This window comes from Emydura macquarii, unplaced genomic scaffold (assembly GCF_026122565.2).
Source record: "Emydura macquarii macquarii isolate MOO-44397 ecotype Brisbane River unplaced genomic scaffold, CSIRO-AGI_Emac_v2 contig_1644, whole genome shotgun sequence".
NCBI lineage: Eukaryota > Metazoa > Chordata > Testudines > Chelidae > Emydura > Emydura macquarii.
This window is the reverse complement of record NW_027131781.1, coordinates 13,792,647-13,808,807: the sequence shown is the minus strand read 5'-3', so window position 1 is coordinate 13,808,807 and position 16,161 is coordinate 13,792,647.

The following is a 16,161-nucleotide window of genomic DNA, read 5'->3' as shown; positions in this document are numbered from 1 at the left end:
TCTTGCTTCTGAGCCTGTTACCCTCTCAGAGATTTGCAGATTTTGACACTATAACACATCTTGATGCTACATCATTGTAGCACAACATCTTCATGACAATACAAATCTCATCTCACTGCAAAACATCAGAGCAAAACTCCCTTGAAGCTACCACGCTCCACACAGCTTCCATACTTTGATTTGACTCAGGCACATTAAAAGGTTTGGAAAATTTTTGATAAACCTTAGTAGGGTTTCAGGCTGGTAATAAAATAGCATTCATGGGCCAGGAGCTTGTACCAATAGCATAATGGCATTTTCCAGGAGAACACAGTCCTTAAAATTTGGATATAAAGAGGCATCTAATACGAGAACAAATCAGCGATACTTTTTTAGCTTTGGACTTTCTTCCCTGGCTCAAAGATTAATCTCTCTTCCTTTCTTACCCTCCAGGGAATGCCTCTCAGTTTCTCCAGGGAACCCCAATTACCTCCATCAAATCTTATTTATTTCAACTAAGTCTCATAGTTCAGTTATTTCCAAGATACAATAATGATGGCAACATTTTGAAGGAAGACTTAAGGAGAATTAAGAAAATGTATCTCCTCTTAACAGAGGAGGATATTGGGTCTTTGATCCCCATGTACATATCTACAGGTTGTCCCAGGTTTCTTCAGTCTTCAGATTGTCAGTGGCCTTTTGTTTCAGTGAGTATAAGGAGTGCCCCTAATCACCTTCATGAACAAATCCCCCATTGTTTCCACACGCTATAAGCTCTTTTTCAGGACTGAGAGCTTTTCTGTTCAAATCTCAGCCTGCTCCAGGAAATGGGAGGGGAGGAAGAAAAAAAAAAAAAAAGGGGGGGGGGGGGAAGAAACAATTTTATTTCTTTTTTTTTAAATAAGGCAAATTTTGGAATAGAAATATAGTAATAAATTTACTCCTGTGACTTTTTGTGTTTTCTCAGCTGTAAAGAAAATAGGAGAACTATTCTATTCTGTCTGGCTTCCAAACCATTCTGAGACTAAGCCCTTTATGCGGTGGGCTGTTTGGATGTTGCTCCCGCCAGGGCTGGTTTTGACGTGATTCCTGAAACAAGAAAGTCCTTTTTGAACCAAGAATGAAACGTGGCAGCGGTAGGATTGTGTCACTGAGGTGTGGTGCCCACAGCTTGATGGGGCTGACAATCACCACATCACCTTCCTGCTTCAGACAGTGAGTTGGAGGCACAGAAAGAGATAGCAAGAAAAAGAAGGGTTGCTTAGGATTCAGGAAAGCAACAGGTTTCCTCACACACCTCAGCCAACTTATCTCACTCCTGTCCTGAAGTGCCCCCTATTATTACAGTCATGGGCTTTCCTATACACAGCTCAGCTGACTGGCAGGACTTGGCCCCTCCCTCTTGACTGGCAGGAATGTCGTGCATCTCTGTAAGAAGAACACATGGCTCAGCCCTCCTCATTGACAGCCCTACTCTCCATGCAGTAAATGGAACGGAAATAATGATATCAGCTCTAATTCAGACCCTGGGTTATTTCAGTTGAAGTGTCTGCATGCACAGGCTCTTTCAGTGTAAGAGCACTGGTGCAATATAACGTAACTATAGCTACCAGCTTAACTAAATCAACAGAAAGGCAATCTTATACCAAAATAAAAGTCTTCACACACAGACTTGGTCCGAAATAACAAAGGGTGTCAGTGACAACTGCTGCAGTTATTTCACGTTCCATTTACCCGGCAGACAAGCTCTTACTTTCTGAGGAGTGAGATGCCAGGATGTGATTCCAGTAACAACCTGAACAACTAACAACCTGCTAAGTTTCAGGTCGTGGAGAATCAAACCCCGACATTTTGCCTGGAGCACATTTCCTTTTGAACGCATAATACCATATAAACGACTATTGGCAGTACCCACCACACAGTGGGCCTACTTCCATCTCTCACTTACACCAGTCTCACACCAATGTAACTCCATTGACTTCAACAGAGTTACTCCAGAGTCACAGTGGTGTGAGTGAGAGCACAATCAGGCTAGACGTACTCTCCTTCTGGCCCTCAACAGTCACATCAACCACTAAAATTAATTTTCCAACAAATCACTAGTGAAACTAGTAGCAGAGAGCATAATACCCTGCCACCTGCAACAGGCCCCGCCAACTTTTTCACCATTCAATAATGGGGCGTAATATATCTGAAAATGAGCAGGACACAAGTAGCATTTTTCATGCTTGATACAACATCAGCACTGAATTACTCTGGGAAAAAGACCTGCAACTTAATTGGTTGATCCTCATAAAAGAAGACAACAGGAAATGGACAGGAAGGATTGCAATTCCTGCCAGAAAGCTGAGGGGCTAGCGGTTGTGCGCCCGATGGACTGTGGCTAGAGTAACTGTAGAGACGAACTGCTCCAAGAACCAAATGCACAGATGGGTGACTGCATGAAGTCCTGTTGCCACTGAGGTGAGAGCCAGGAAATTTGGGCTGATGAACCTACTGGTGTGAGGGACAGACTTGGGTAAGGGACTCCTCAGCTTGCACAGACTTTGAGGGAAGAGTCTGTGAAGCTTTGATCTTGCTTTGTTAAGAAGGCTTGAAATAAAAAACAAAACAACTAACCCTACTGGAAACTGCGTCCCTGGATTCTGTGGGAGGGCTCCAGACAGATTTCCCTAGCGAGGGAGATGACTCAGCAAGAGCAAATTTGGACCCAGACAGGAGGAGGGGACTATAAGATAGGCCCGTATCTTGTACAAGGGCAAAAACAAATTTTGAAATACTGGATTTTTCCACAGGGTGAAAATTCTGATTTTCAACAGCTTTAAGTGGAATAAGCATAATCTAATACCCACCTACACAGCCTTTGAAGTCTTTTGGGAATGAAGCTCAGCCCTGTGAAGTAGAAAGACGACTGCAGCTGAATGGAAGTTGTCTTCATATGGACTGAGAATAAACGGTATGTTCAGAAAACTGCTCAGAAATTTCATTTCACTGGATGCTTTTCTGAACCTTTCTGGTCTGTAAACCGAGCTAGAAATGCCCCCACAATAGGTTCTGCCATGAGATTTCCAATACTTTTTAGAAGGATCAGGAGAACAACCTTTGCTGTGGTATTTGGCGAGGGAAATTGTTTCTTATATAACCGGCTTTTCTGAAACCCTAAAATGTTCTGGTTCTGTTAGAGCTCTCAATAAAGGTTTTGGAGCCTTTGCTTGTTACTAGACACAGTCTGCTAAAAAAATCTCATCACCACACATAACATTTCAGAAAAATCTTCATATAGAAAAATCAATTTATTCCCCCCAAAAGGACCAATCTCCTAGAAACAACATACTGTTCCAAACAATCAGGCCACAGCAGAATCTACACCAGGGAAATAAATTCCCTGCAGAAGCATGGATCGATAAATAAATGAACAGTGGGAAATCATCTATCAGCACTAATTAACTGGCCCATGGATCTGCAGAAGTGTAATCCATTAGTTGCAGTGCGAATAGAGAGAGAGAGATAAAGGGATGGCTGGATACAATGTGATAAACTACCAGTAAGGAAACAACAAACAGTGGCTGTTTAACAGTGCAGGATCTGCTAATAGAAGCATTTCAGAACTGCATTCTATGCACATGGGGATACTTTGGGGCAGACTCTTAAAACAAGAGGTTGCTTACTAGGACTGCTCTCTTGTAGTGGCTTCACTGTGTTCCTAACATAAGTGCACTAATGTTAAACAGGGTAAATAAGTCAGAATCTTGCAAATAGTCTTCAAATATCCTAGTCTCCTGCTTGGTATATGACACCTGCCAAAGAGTTTACAGACTAAATCAAATGGATATAACACATGATTAGTAATTAAGACTATAGTAGATCGTGTCAAAAAGCAGATTAGAGATGGTTGCTCACTGAAGGAAATGAGCATTGAGGAGAGAAAGGAGGAAAGTGTGCACAAGGGGGGAGGCAAAGCTTGTGCTTTATGCACAGGGAGAAAATACTGCAAATGTGCAACATGGCTGAATTAGCATGGCAGGGAGAAACTGACCTTTCGGGGCTTGATGATTTTTGGGCACTTAATTTCTCATTCTGCAAACTGTGTTCATCCCTTTTTTATTTATCACTCTTTCATTTGTTCATTATATTAACTCTTTAGGCTTTGCCAGTGGAGCATTAAAGTTCCTTGAACTGTGTCTATTTGGCCTACACAGCTTACATGATCTTTCCCACCTCCATCCAGGCTCGCATCTCTTCCAGTCTCTCCTGCTTAACAAAATACAGATGAACCTGAACTCATCTGTTATCTGGATCCTTGTTCGTATCCTGCTTTCACCGTCACCATTGGCAATTCTGTTATTCTTCCTGTCAGTCAAGCTTGCAACCTTGGGGTTATAGAATCGTAGAAATGTAGGGCTGGCAAGGACCGTGAGAGGTCATTTAGTCCAGGCCCCGGAACCGAGACAGCACTAAATTTAGCCCTGGTCTACACTGACCTGGAGATCCGGCAGCAGTCGATGGGAGTTACGCAAACTACGCAAAGTAGCCTGTGTAACTCCCGTCGACTGCTGGGCTTCCCTTCTGCGCGGTCTCTTCACTGCACTGCGCCACTTGAGGGGGTGGTTTTACTCAGTCGACTTCCTGATCGATTGAGCGGGTCTACACTGACCGCTCAGTTGATCCAGAAAGATTGATCTGGCGGCGGCGACTTTGCCGCCGTCAGTATAGACATACCCGTACACAGACCAACCCTGACAGGTGTTGTCCAACCTCTTCCAATGATGGAGAGTCCACAACCTCCCTCGGAAGACTCTGTCTGAGTTTAATGATCCTTACAGTTAGAAAGTTTTCCCTAGTATCTCACCTCAATCTCCCTTGCTGCAGATTAAGCCAATTTCTTCTTGTGCTATCTTCAATGGACACGGAGAAGAATCAATGTCCTCATTGTACAGCCCTTACCATATCCCCCCAGTCTTCTTTTCTCAAGACTAAACCTTTTTTTAACCTTTCCTCATAGATCTGGTTACTTTTGACTCCTCCCTTTCCTCCTCTCCTCACATCCAGGCTGTCTACTCTTGTCTTTTCTCTTTCTATATTTGTAAAACCCACTCATTCCTCTCTCTCCCTAAATCCCAGTTCACATCATTGCTTTCTGTCTAGGGTGACTATCTTTCCCCTCTCCAACTTCCACAGCTCTCACTCCCCTTCTCTTCAACCTAACCAACGTGCATTAGATAAAATAATCTTCCTCTCCTGCCATTCGTTATATATTTATGTCTATATCTGTTTTGATGGCGTCCCACAGGAACCAGGCTCTGGAACCACTTGGGGCAAAGCCAGTCAGGACTCTAGTGTTCAGAGTCTGCCCTCAGGCCCCCTCACACGGGTGCAGCCATCTCCCGAATCTGACCTCGGAGCGTTCAGCATCTCTGCTCTGCCTGAGTTCCCCAGTTAGTCCCCTGGATGGGACCCTGGGGAGCTCTTACACGCTTGGCTCCCAAAGAGGCCACGCATCTCGCCTTGCAGTCAGAAGAAATTCACAGCCAGCATGGAAGCCAGAAGGGTTTATTGGTTCTCAGGATCACAGCATAGAAAGACTTCGTTAGCAGATTAATTGGAAGTTACAGCAGTGACTAACTAGGAAGCTCAGAGCCTGCATTCTCGGGCCCTGCTCCTGAGGCCCCTTATGTGGGACTGGCCCTTCCAGCCAGCCACCTCCCAGACACATCTCCTTGCCCCTCCCCGGTCCTTTGTCTCTTTCCCAGGCAAGGTGTCCCTCCCTCATAGTTTCCACCTTCCTCGACCTGTTACAATCTATTGCAGCTGGCTGACCCAGGGCAGAGGAGTCCTGGCTATTGTCTGCCTACGTGTGGCTGGGGAGGGCCAATACCGCCGTCTAGTGGTCTCTGCAATGATCACACACTCAGGTCCCACCACCGAAATGTGAGTAACACATGGGGGAAACTGAGGCACACACAGAGCACTCAGAGAAAACCCCAAGAATACCTCCACTTCATCACACCTACATATGTGAGAATGCTTTAAAACACTGGGTACAAAGCTTCTCCCAAAGAGAACTGCCTAATTAGAGGAGCATCAGACTGGTTCTCTCTAGGACCAGGCCAGGTCAGAGTTATAGGAGAATCATCTTGGATTTTACCTGTTCTACCCCTGAAGGCATTAATTCCAGCAGTGCCATTACAGCGGGTGCAACAACTACAGCAAATTCAGCCTGGTACGTCTGCTCACCTGACAGCTGCCTTAATGATCTATTCATACGGAGTGAAATTCCTCCCAATGCGGAGGACTGGCAGCTTTCCTTAAATCCTGTTTTGAGGGTTTAAGGGGAACTTAAATGGTGCATAGGCCTTAGGGGAGTTTCACCCATAAAAAAAAATAAGTGAAATTCTGAAATCTCTGATTGTTGTTCTGGGAGGTGGTCTATTCTATGGAACAGACTCCACCTAAAGTGAGTTTTTCTGTTAAAAATTGCAGCCCCGGCACTAAACATGGATGATTTATTTTTTAAATCACTCCTCCTTTTACTAAAAAAAAGCAGTTTCTAGTTTCCAATTTGCTGGTAAACAGAAAGTGAAATTTTCCCCTGAAAACAAAATCAGCCAGATTTGCTAATCAGATCTGTCCCCTCTGCACTTGTCATGTAGCAAAAGGGCCTGGGACCTGGCTGCAAATGGACAGGAGGGCATTCCCCTGGCACAAGGTATCCTGTTACAGCCACCCCCATCCCTAGTGTAGGGGACATGTTGGGATGGATTCAGGGCATGTCAGGGGCCGGGAGGGGATGTAGCAGAATGAAATAGTGTGACACCTATCCTCTATTGGAACAGAATCCATCTAAAGACCCTATGCCAGTCATGTATCGTAGAGCAGCCTGACAGCCACTCTAAGTCTCTCAGAGTGGAGACTGGTACTTAGAACCAGGGAACTGTAAGTGGCCCTTTGACACTCACCTGTACTAAGCAAAGCTTAGGCACAGGAAGGAATGTGACCCTCTCTATTTCTGCTGGTGTGGATAAATAATATTGAGATGCCCTCCTTCCCCTACCTATACACTTATAACAAAACTCCCAAAAAATGAAGACCCAGGTCTTCTTTTGTCTCTGTCCAGTTTCCATGCATATGTGCAAGTCCGGTGGATCCAAAAGTGCATGGGCCTAAATATAAAAAAGCTGTTAGGAAACCGGCCAGTGTAGTCCGTATTGCTGCCGTTTGCTCAGCTCCTTATCATACAAAGTTTAACAACCCAAGGGAATAGAATATCTCCCTTTTTTCCCATCCCGCTCTGTAGGATGGGAGTCTGTGTAGAGCTCTTGCACCCTTCTCTGTATCACGAAGCCACGTCTACACTACAAAATTAAGTCAACCTAACTTATGTCGGTATATAGCCACTGCAGTAACTACATCACTTGTGCGTGTCTACACTTTGCTCCTTGTGTCGGCAGTGCGCAACCTCACCACGAGCACTTGTATCAATTGTACTGTCAATGTGGGACATTGTGGGACAGCTCCTGAAAGTAACAGTCAACATAAGCAACGCAACTACATTGACACTGCGTTGACCTAACTACATCAACTTTGACTCTACGCTGCTTGTGGAGGCGGAGTTATTAAGTTGACATAGCAGGGCAGTAAACATCAGCGGGAGCAACATTTAAGTGTAGATACTTCCATAGTTAGGTTGACGTAAGCTGCTTTGCGTCGACCTAACTCTGTAGTGTAGGCCAGACCCGAGCTTCCTTCGCAAACTCAGACCCAGACAAGTTCTCCTTCTTGTGCCACAAACTAATGCAGATAGTTCACTCAGTGTAAGACATGTAAGTGGTGTAAGAAAGCCAACACAGCCCTCTCTAACTCCATTGTCCCCACCCCAAATTTCTCAAACCACTGCACATTCAGAAGGTACAACCACAAACCCAAAGGGGTAAAGAGGACCCTATGTTTGGAAAAATGCACCGCTAATGGATGAATCCTTGGCAGGCAGTGAATCAGCTAACTAATACACATGAATGACATAGATTAATTATTTTATATTCTAATAACAATGATTAGTACTTTTCATTAGAGATGAAATTTTAGGTTCATGAAAATGTTTGAACTTTCAAAGAGTTGGAAACAGGTCCAATATTTAAAAACTGGATCAAAATTACCAAACCAGTTAAAATTTTTCATTTAATTTTTTTTTAAAAAGTAGCTAATGGTTAAAGCAATGTTTCATTTACCAAAACCTGGGTTTTCTGAAAATGAAAAATGCATAACTTTTTATAATGTTTTCAAGGTTTTTTTCAATAAAAATTTAGCAAAAATATAAAGAGCACAACTTTTTTTGTAGGAAACGTTTTTGACAAAACTGACAGGTTTCTTGTGATAAATTCTGTTTTTGAAAAAGAGGTCTTTTGACCAACCCCCTCCTTTTTCTTTAAAAAAAAAAAAGAGTTGACTTCCTTTACTTTTATTAAGTAATTCACTAGCTAAGATTAATTAACTGTCATTAACTAATTAATCTTCACAACTCCAGGGAGAAAGGTAAGTAAATATAATTGTGCCCAGCTTTACAGATGGAGAAACTGATGCAGAGAGTTAAAGGGTGGGGTCCCTCAAGTTACACAGGTGATAAAATACTGAGCCTCTTGGCATCCAACTTTTAGGTGCCTAGAAAACCACAGGAACAGCCCTGTGATCCACAAAGCCGGGGTTAGGTGCCTATGCTCCCTATATGATGAATGGGGATAGCCAGGCACCTTAGACTACGATCCACAAAGCCTGCACACAGGGCAGGCAGCTGCCTAAGCTAAGAGGCAAAAGGTAACAAAGGCGCTCCTCTTCTTCCCCCAGAAGCTGGGGGGAGAGGGGGGAGTGGAGAGGGAAGTCTTCCACATACTGGGTGAGTACAGTAGGCCACAGATTATAAGGGAGCGGCTCCTTTGAGCCCTGGCTATTTTGTGTGAACACACCTGAAGGGCCCGATCCGGTAGGCATGCTCAGAGGGCTACAGCCAGATGGGGCTGCTGCACATAATCTGGGCAGCTGAACACCCATCTTTCCCCCTTTGTGAATTGGCTGGGGGCTCAGGCAGGACATAGACACTTGGGTGCCTCGAGTGAGGCTGCGGTGTGCATACCTACGTAGGTGCCAACTTCGGAGCCTACAGGGTTAGGTGGCAGCTGCGTTTAATTACCATGGAGCCTAAAAGCGAGATTTAAGGGCCTGGGTACGGATCCCACCCTAAGTTTCTGACTTGCTCAGTATCAGAGTCAGTCATTATCAGAGCCAGAATTTTTGTCAGTGGGAGCGGAGTGGACATTGAAATGTAACATTATCTCTTAGCTGCCTCTTGCCACCACAGAGCACTGTATGCACCAAGCGAGGGTTTAATAACAATTGGGTTCCAGCGCCCTGGGCTGGAGGCAAAATGTCAAACAGTGCCAAAAAAAAGTCAGCTTAGAAAGCGATCTGTCTGTGGGCGCCAAGTGTGGAGACAGCCGTTTGGGCTGCGATCCAGGGAAGTACAAAATGGGCTTTTAAAGAGCTTTAATCAAACCATTCCTAATTAAACACATTGGCTTTTTAGAAAGTGCCTGAGGGAAATAAAATTGTTTGCTTAGGTACATGGCAGATCCCTGCTATCTACGTTTAGAGCAGCCAGAGTGCAAGAACTAGCTGCCACTGAAGTCCACCAAAATCTAATAGAGGACAAGAGGGAGAGGACGGAAGAGGGGCAATGGAGCAGGGGAAATAGCCCCATGTTAGCATTTGCTTGGGATGTCAGATTGGCTCTTTTTGCACAGTTTGAAGCATTAGTTAGGAGTGTGCATACAATGAATACAAACCAAACAACAGGCTAGATCCGCTGGTGATGGCAAGCATCACCGTTCCAGTGGAGACCACAAAGCTAAGCTTATCTACATCAGCTGAGGATATGGCCCAATGACCCTGAGTGGGACATGAGAGGGGCCCAGGCACTGTGCTGGCTTCTCTGATTGGGCAATTTCACACTCAGGGAATTCTGACTTTTCACCTGTTTCATGAAAAGGCCAAAGCGATTTCTTTTTCTGGGGTGCCTGTTCCCAGCAAACCCTTGCAATGGCAAAAACCGCACAGACAGGTTTAATTGAATAAATGTGAAGCTCAGCAAGCACGTGTGTCATGTTACAGAAAGAGCTGTGAAACTGACAAAAGGTGCAAATCTCTGAAATACCTGTACCTGGGTAGAAATAGGACAGAAAACTTTTTCTACATATTTACCTGAGTTGCTCGGCTTTTCCCCCAACCCAACCCAGCCCTTTAGCATTATAGTCTCCCTTGCTTCCCTCTCTCTCACCCGGTGCCCTGGCTCAGCCCTGCCCTGCAGCATCAGCAGAGCTACCTCCTTCCCCACCTCCTCCCGTGCTTTGCTCCATGGCTCAGTCCTGCCTAGCAGCACAGTGGGGGTTTCTTTGTCCCTTTGAACACTGACTAGTCTCTATTTCACTCAGCAGTCTACAGTCACCTGGGTTTAAGATGTGCAAAAATTAGGCTCCGAGAGCCAGATTTTTAAAGGTATTTAGGCACCTAAAGATGCAGATAGTGGGATTTTTGAAAGCACCCAGACGCCTAACTCCCACGAGGGGCCTCTCTGCATGTTTGGGTGCCTAAATACTCTAAAAACTGGCCCCAAATCCCCAAACACTGGGGCTGCAGTGCTGCAGAGGATCTAGTTACTGAGCTCGGTAAGCAAGCACCTTCCAGTCATGACAGTTACTCATCTAGGAGCCAAGCCTGTCCCTGCCCCGGCTGGGCCACCTGTCAGAACAGCAAAGGCACCCACTGGAAGGCTTTAATTTACCCACACTTCAGCAAAGGGCCATATTATAAAAATTAACTCATGGGAGCATCCCACCGGCCTAACGTGTCATTGGGCACATCACTCTTCATCAGGGAGAAGGCTTGATTGAGGCTCTGCCGTGGTGATATGCAGACGATATATTTTAACCACTGGATGAGAGACACCAATGACTGGCTACATTTGCTCGAGTTTCTGACCACTGGTTGGGCAGACCCATGTCCTTATGTTACCCAAGAGCGTTATGGAAGAGCATGGGGATGGGGCACAGCACCGGGATGTTGGCAGCAAAGAGAACAAGGGTGACTGGGGAAGCTGTCGTCACACCATTACTATGGAGGAGTTTGTTAAGTTCAGTTTGATTTACTGTCTTAGATGCAGCTGGATGGAACAACCCAAGAAAGTACAGAAGAGAACTGGACTTTCTGTAGCACTGTTCATACTCAGGATATCTCTAGAAAGCTTTACACAGCAGTGAGTTAGACATGGTTGATGCAGAGTAGCCAGAGTAGCCATTTTTGAATTGCATTTATTGAAGGTGATAGAACTATGCCAGTTACCACCTGCTGCTAGGTAAACTTGAGATTTTGGCCCACGGTAGGTAAGTCACAGTCACAGTAGACTGTATCCGAAGGCACATAGTCAGAGATTTTGGAGACCACCTGAGCCCAGTCATTGACTTCGCCAGTTACTACTAAGGTCTGCATCTCATGTGAGTTCACACCTGGCATTAGTGCCTTATAGTGTCATGTTAGTGCACTCCCTGATGTTAGGCATACAGCCTGCACACCTGGTTTCTATTAAGGAGACATCATGTAACTATACACCTGTTGGCATTAACAACATAGCAGGTGGCTGCATACACAGCTGTTGTTAATAATATGCTCTCCCATGTGACCACACCCCAAGCTGAATCTGAGGCCACAGCACGGGGCTACCCACCAGGCTGGTGCTCATGGCATATGATTCGAAATGACATGTCTCCTTGCTGCATCACAACAGGAAAAGCAGCCTTCCAACCATCCACTCCATTTGGACAAAGGGTCTTCAGCTTTGTTATACGCTCAGTATCTGCCACTTCTTGCTCCCCATTTTTCCTTTCCAGTGTTGGCACCTGAAAGTTTTCTCTGCATTAATTCCAGACATTGTGTAAACACTGGGCTTGGATTCTCTTCAATGAGGCTGTTTCAGTCCAAAATTTCCTACCAAAATGTTTCCTGTCTCATAAATCCAGGGGATGAACAATTTAGCTTCATCTGTAAAGTGAAACCTCCACCCCTTATAATCTTTTTGGCAGTTGGAAGACAATGGGTCAAATTTAAGCATCTTTGCCTGGGAGGAATCCTATGCATTTCTGGTAAATGGATGGGAAAGGGAAAGATGTTCTATCTTGTGATATTCACTAGGCAGCACCAATGGGCCAAGCCCATGCCACTGGCTTGTTATAAATATTGTAGAAAATTTTAGGTTAGGGTCTTTTCCCGACTGCTTTCTTCACAAATCTGGAATTTTGTCATATAGGATGAAAGATCTTTTTTTACCGAGATCATTGATACTGATAGCACATATGCCATCATCCATTACTCAATCCCTGTTTTCCCAATGCTCAAACAATGCAATCAGTTGCCTCTGGAAACCCAGCTGCACAAATGTGCAATAAGCGCTGACACCAGCATGGTTACTTCAACCTGGCAAGTGCCTCATTTCAGAAGGTGAGGAGAGCCCTTTGCTCTTTCATTCATGCGCTACAAAGCACCAGCATTCACAAAGCAATTCAGATATCTCCCTGGAGCAGCACGGGCACCTGGCCTTAAAGAATGTGTGAGCTTTGCTACTGCTGACAAAGTATCCTGCCCATCCCCATGTCTGAAAAAGGACTTGTGCCAAAGCATTTGAGTAAGTTTCTCTTTAGGGCTGTCTGTCTGTCTATGGTTTTTGTAAAGGTACACCTTGTATCTAAGGACATCACCCAGAACAGGGTCTTTGTACTACACTGCAGTCTAGTTTCATGGGTCAATACATGGTGCCAGCTGAGGCCACTGATGTGACATTCTAACTATAAACTGAGAAGGAGACTCTGACATAGGAAGCACATTCCCCTTTACACATAAGGTGGAGCTTTCGCAGCTGGGAACTCATGTGGCTCAGAAACGTCCTGCTGCTTTAGGAAAGGTGGGACGGAATGGTTCAGAGATCAGAGATGGGACATAGCCTTTCAGCTCTAAATCAGCAGTGCCAATCTGGCCCTAGTCTGGAGAATCGAATGCTGCGCTGATGGATCAGGAATGGGAAACAAAGCCTTTCACTTTTATGTCACTGGGTCCAGTCAGGCCTGGGTCAACAGTGACTGGGTGTCATTACCACACTAAAACTGTTCTGTGGTCTACAATGTGTGAAAATAGTTGGCCAACTCAGTTCACATCCCAGAAAGCACCATACTGAGCCTCAGTGGTGGCAGTTTTAGTAGAGATGCCAAGGAGAGAATGGGCCATGAAAAATGCATTTCCCTTTTCCCTCCAAGTCTGGGACAGGGTGAGTGGTGTTGCTACTGCCTATGCTCTACCTACCACTATCTGCTCTGTAGGTAGACACAGAACTTCAGTCTCCAAAGCACCTTTTCCCAGCACTTCAGATTATCTTTAAAGAGAAGCCTGTTGAGAGTCGGGAAAATCTTCCTGCCACAGCTGGCCCCAGCATATGGAAATTCACGTTTGATTCTGTGATGTGACTCTAAGAGGACGAGGCTTCGCAGACTGCTGCATTTGCATCAGAGACAGAGTGTATGAAATGTATATGCTAGAAACTTATTGATGCTAGGGCAAACAAAGATCTGTGCAAAAGACCTAGTAAGTCATGTTGTCTGCCCCTCCCAGCCACCATAGGAATATTCCTTTCAGTTTACCATCCAGTACTTTGTCCACTTTTGACTAGCTCAATCAAAATGGGGCTTCCAACATTCTTCCTGAGAGGCTCTTCCGCAGTTCAGCAGACTTCATTCTTGGGACATTTTTTTTTTATATTCATGCTGATTTATTCCTTTGGTCAATGTCGTCTTATGACTCCTAATTACACCTCTGCATGCTACCTCATACAATTCCTCTCCCTCCATTATGTTTACACCTTTCACATACTAGTAGATAGTTCTCCCATACTGTACCCCTTCACTCAGCCAAGACATATGGTGCATATTCAGTTAATTTAGCCTTCCTCATAAATCATCCTTCCGTTTGTTTTAATTCCCTTCAGTTGGCCCACACTTTCCTTGGAATGAGGTATTCCACAGTGAATCTATCTGCCTTATCATGCAGCCATGTCAACTATCACTTAAAGGATATTTTACCCTTATCCTACCATACATAAGAATGGACTTTAAAGGGATGAGATTCTCCATCTCCCTGAAATTATTTTTGCTCTGAGGCATTTGAGCAATCCAGTCAAACAGTGACACAGCTCAACTGCACCCATTCAGTCTTTTTCAATGACTGTATCCCAACACTAATTGTCTGTCTTTGGTTCAGTCTGTTCCTCTCTTTTTTGGGCAGAAATCCACTGGAATTATGGCCAGAAAATAAATCTCCTCTTAATTTTTTCCACTACCCATAGTGATCCTTTCAAAACATGCCAAATAGTACAACTGAAACAAAGAAGAGGACAATGAAAAGATAGTTTACAGCTGAACAAGCTTGGTTTGGATTGGGTACAGAGGGTGCATCCATTAGAAGCTGCAAAGATTCCAGGGAAATCCTATTTTATCAGGCTGGCTGTTGGAGTTGGAAAAGGAAGGAGGGAGGCTGGTGAAGGAAAAGAGAAAGATGCCTCAGATGCTTGAAGATGCTCTCTTCAAGATTCCTCTACAGCTGCTGACCCATCAGCGAGAGTGAGAGCTGGGCTGGAGATGACACATTGGTCTAGTGAATGGAAAAAGTGACAGACACTGCAGTGAGCTGATAGTGCGAGGAAGACAGGAGAGGGAGAGAGTAAGAGGGACGATAAGATCATTAGCCTTTCTTCATTCAAATCCTTCCTGAAGACCCTCTTTTACCACAGCCCACAGGAGAAGTTAGTCACAGCAAAGACATGTTTATTTTTTATGTATCACTTAAAACCCCCTGGATCTACCACGTCATGCACATGCCTTCACTAAGGAACCACATAAATTTAGGACTACAAACTGGTCTAGACATGAATTTAATTAGAAGTTGTTTTCTGTTATTGCTACAGAGCCAGCTCACTAAGAGAATTTTGGGGTCTAGAAAGTCAGGATGGAGATTCCTATATTAAGACAGAAAAGTCACTAACTCCAAAGATCCATTCACCAAGGCAAATTCCATTTGTCTTAGCAGATAAAGTAAAAATTGTATTTAATTATATAGAAAAGCTGGGAGTTACTGAAAAGATAGAACAGCCTACAAACTGGATCAATGCTCTGGCTATCATAGAAAAGCCACCTAAGCTATGGATGTGCATCGCTCCAGGTGATTTAAATAAAGCCATGAAAATATGGACGTTATCCAATAAAAATTACCAAGGAAGTGGCAACTAAACTCTCAGAAGCACAAATATTTTTATCATTAGACACAGAACATGCATTCTGGCAAATAAAATTAGATGTGTCATGCTCTAAGCTAGTGACTTTTAACACAAATGTAGTATAAATTGAAATGAATGCCATTTGGTATTAGTTCTGCCCCTGAGATATTTCAAAGAGTAACTGAACAGATCTTTGTGGGATTATGAGATGTTAAAGCTATAGGGTCAAATCTTCACTCCTGCTTCAGCCCCTTTGGGGCCAGAGTGCTGCACAGAGGCTCTTAAAGCTTCATATTTAGCTGGGAAAAGCGTTCCCTGCTATAGGCACTGCAGAGGCAGCTGTACAACTGCCTTCCAAGGACCCCTTGCAAGCCCTGTTGTAGGTGGGATTTTGGAGGTGGGGCCAGGGCTGCCATCTGTCCAGGTTTTCTCAAGATCATCTCTTTTTGAGGTAGCTTGGGAAATCTGTAAAGGTGCTCAGTACATGCTGGCAGCTGTCCAGTTTTATGGGTTCAGGATCATCCTGGATGTTTCAAGTTTTTGTAGCTCAGAGGTGGAACCCTAGGTGGGGTTGTGGGTTGGAGGGCCATGTCACAAATAAGGCCACAGTATTCAGGCAGGGCTGCAACTTGGGGAGGGTGCCATCACTGAAAAAGGCCCTCAGGGCTGTCTGAGTTATGCCAAAAGGCCTCTCCTGCCCCTGGAGCAGCCCAGGATCAGGAGGCAGTAAGGTGGTTTAAAGACACCACAGCCCTTGTCCCTCATGCACTCTGAAGGGAATACCATAGAATCTCACCACTTATGTACTAGGTTTGAATTTGAGTTAG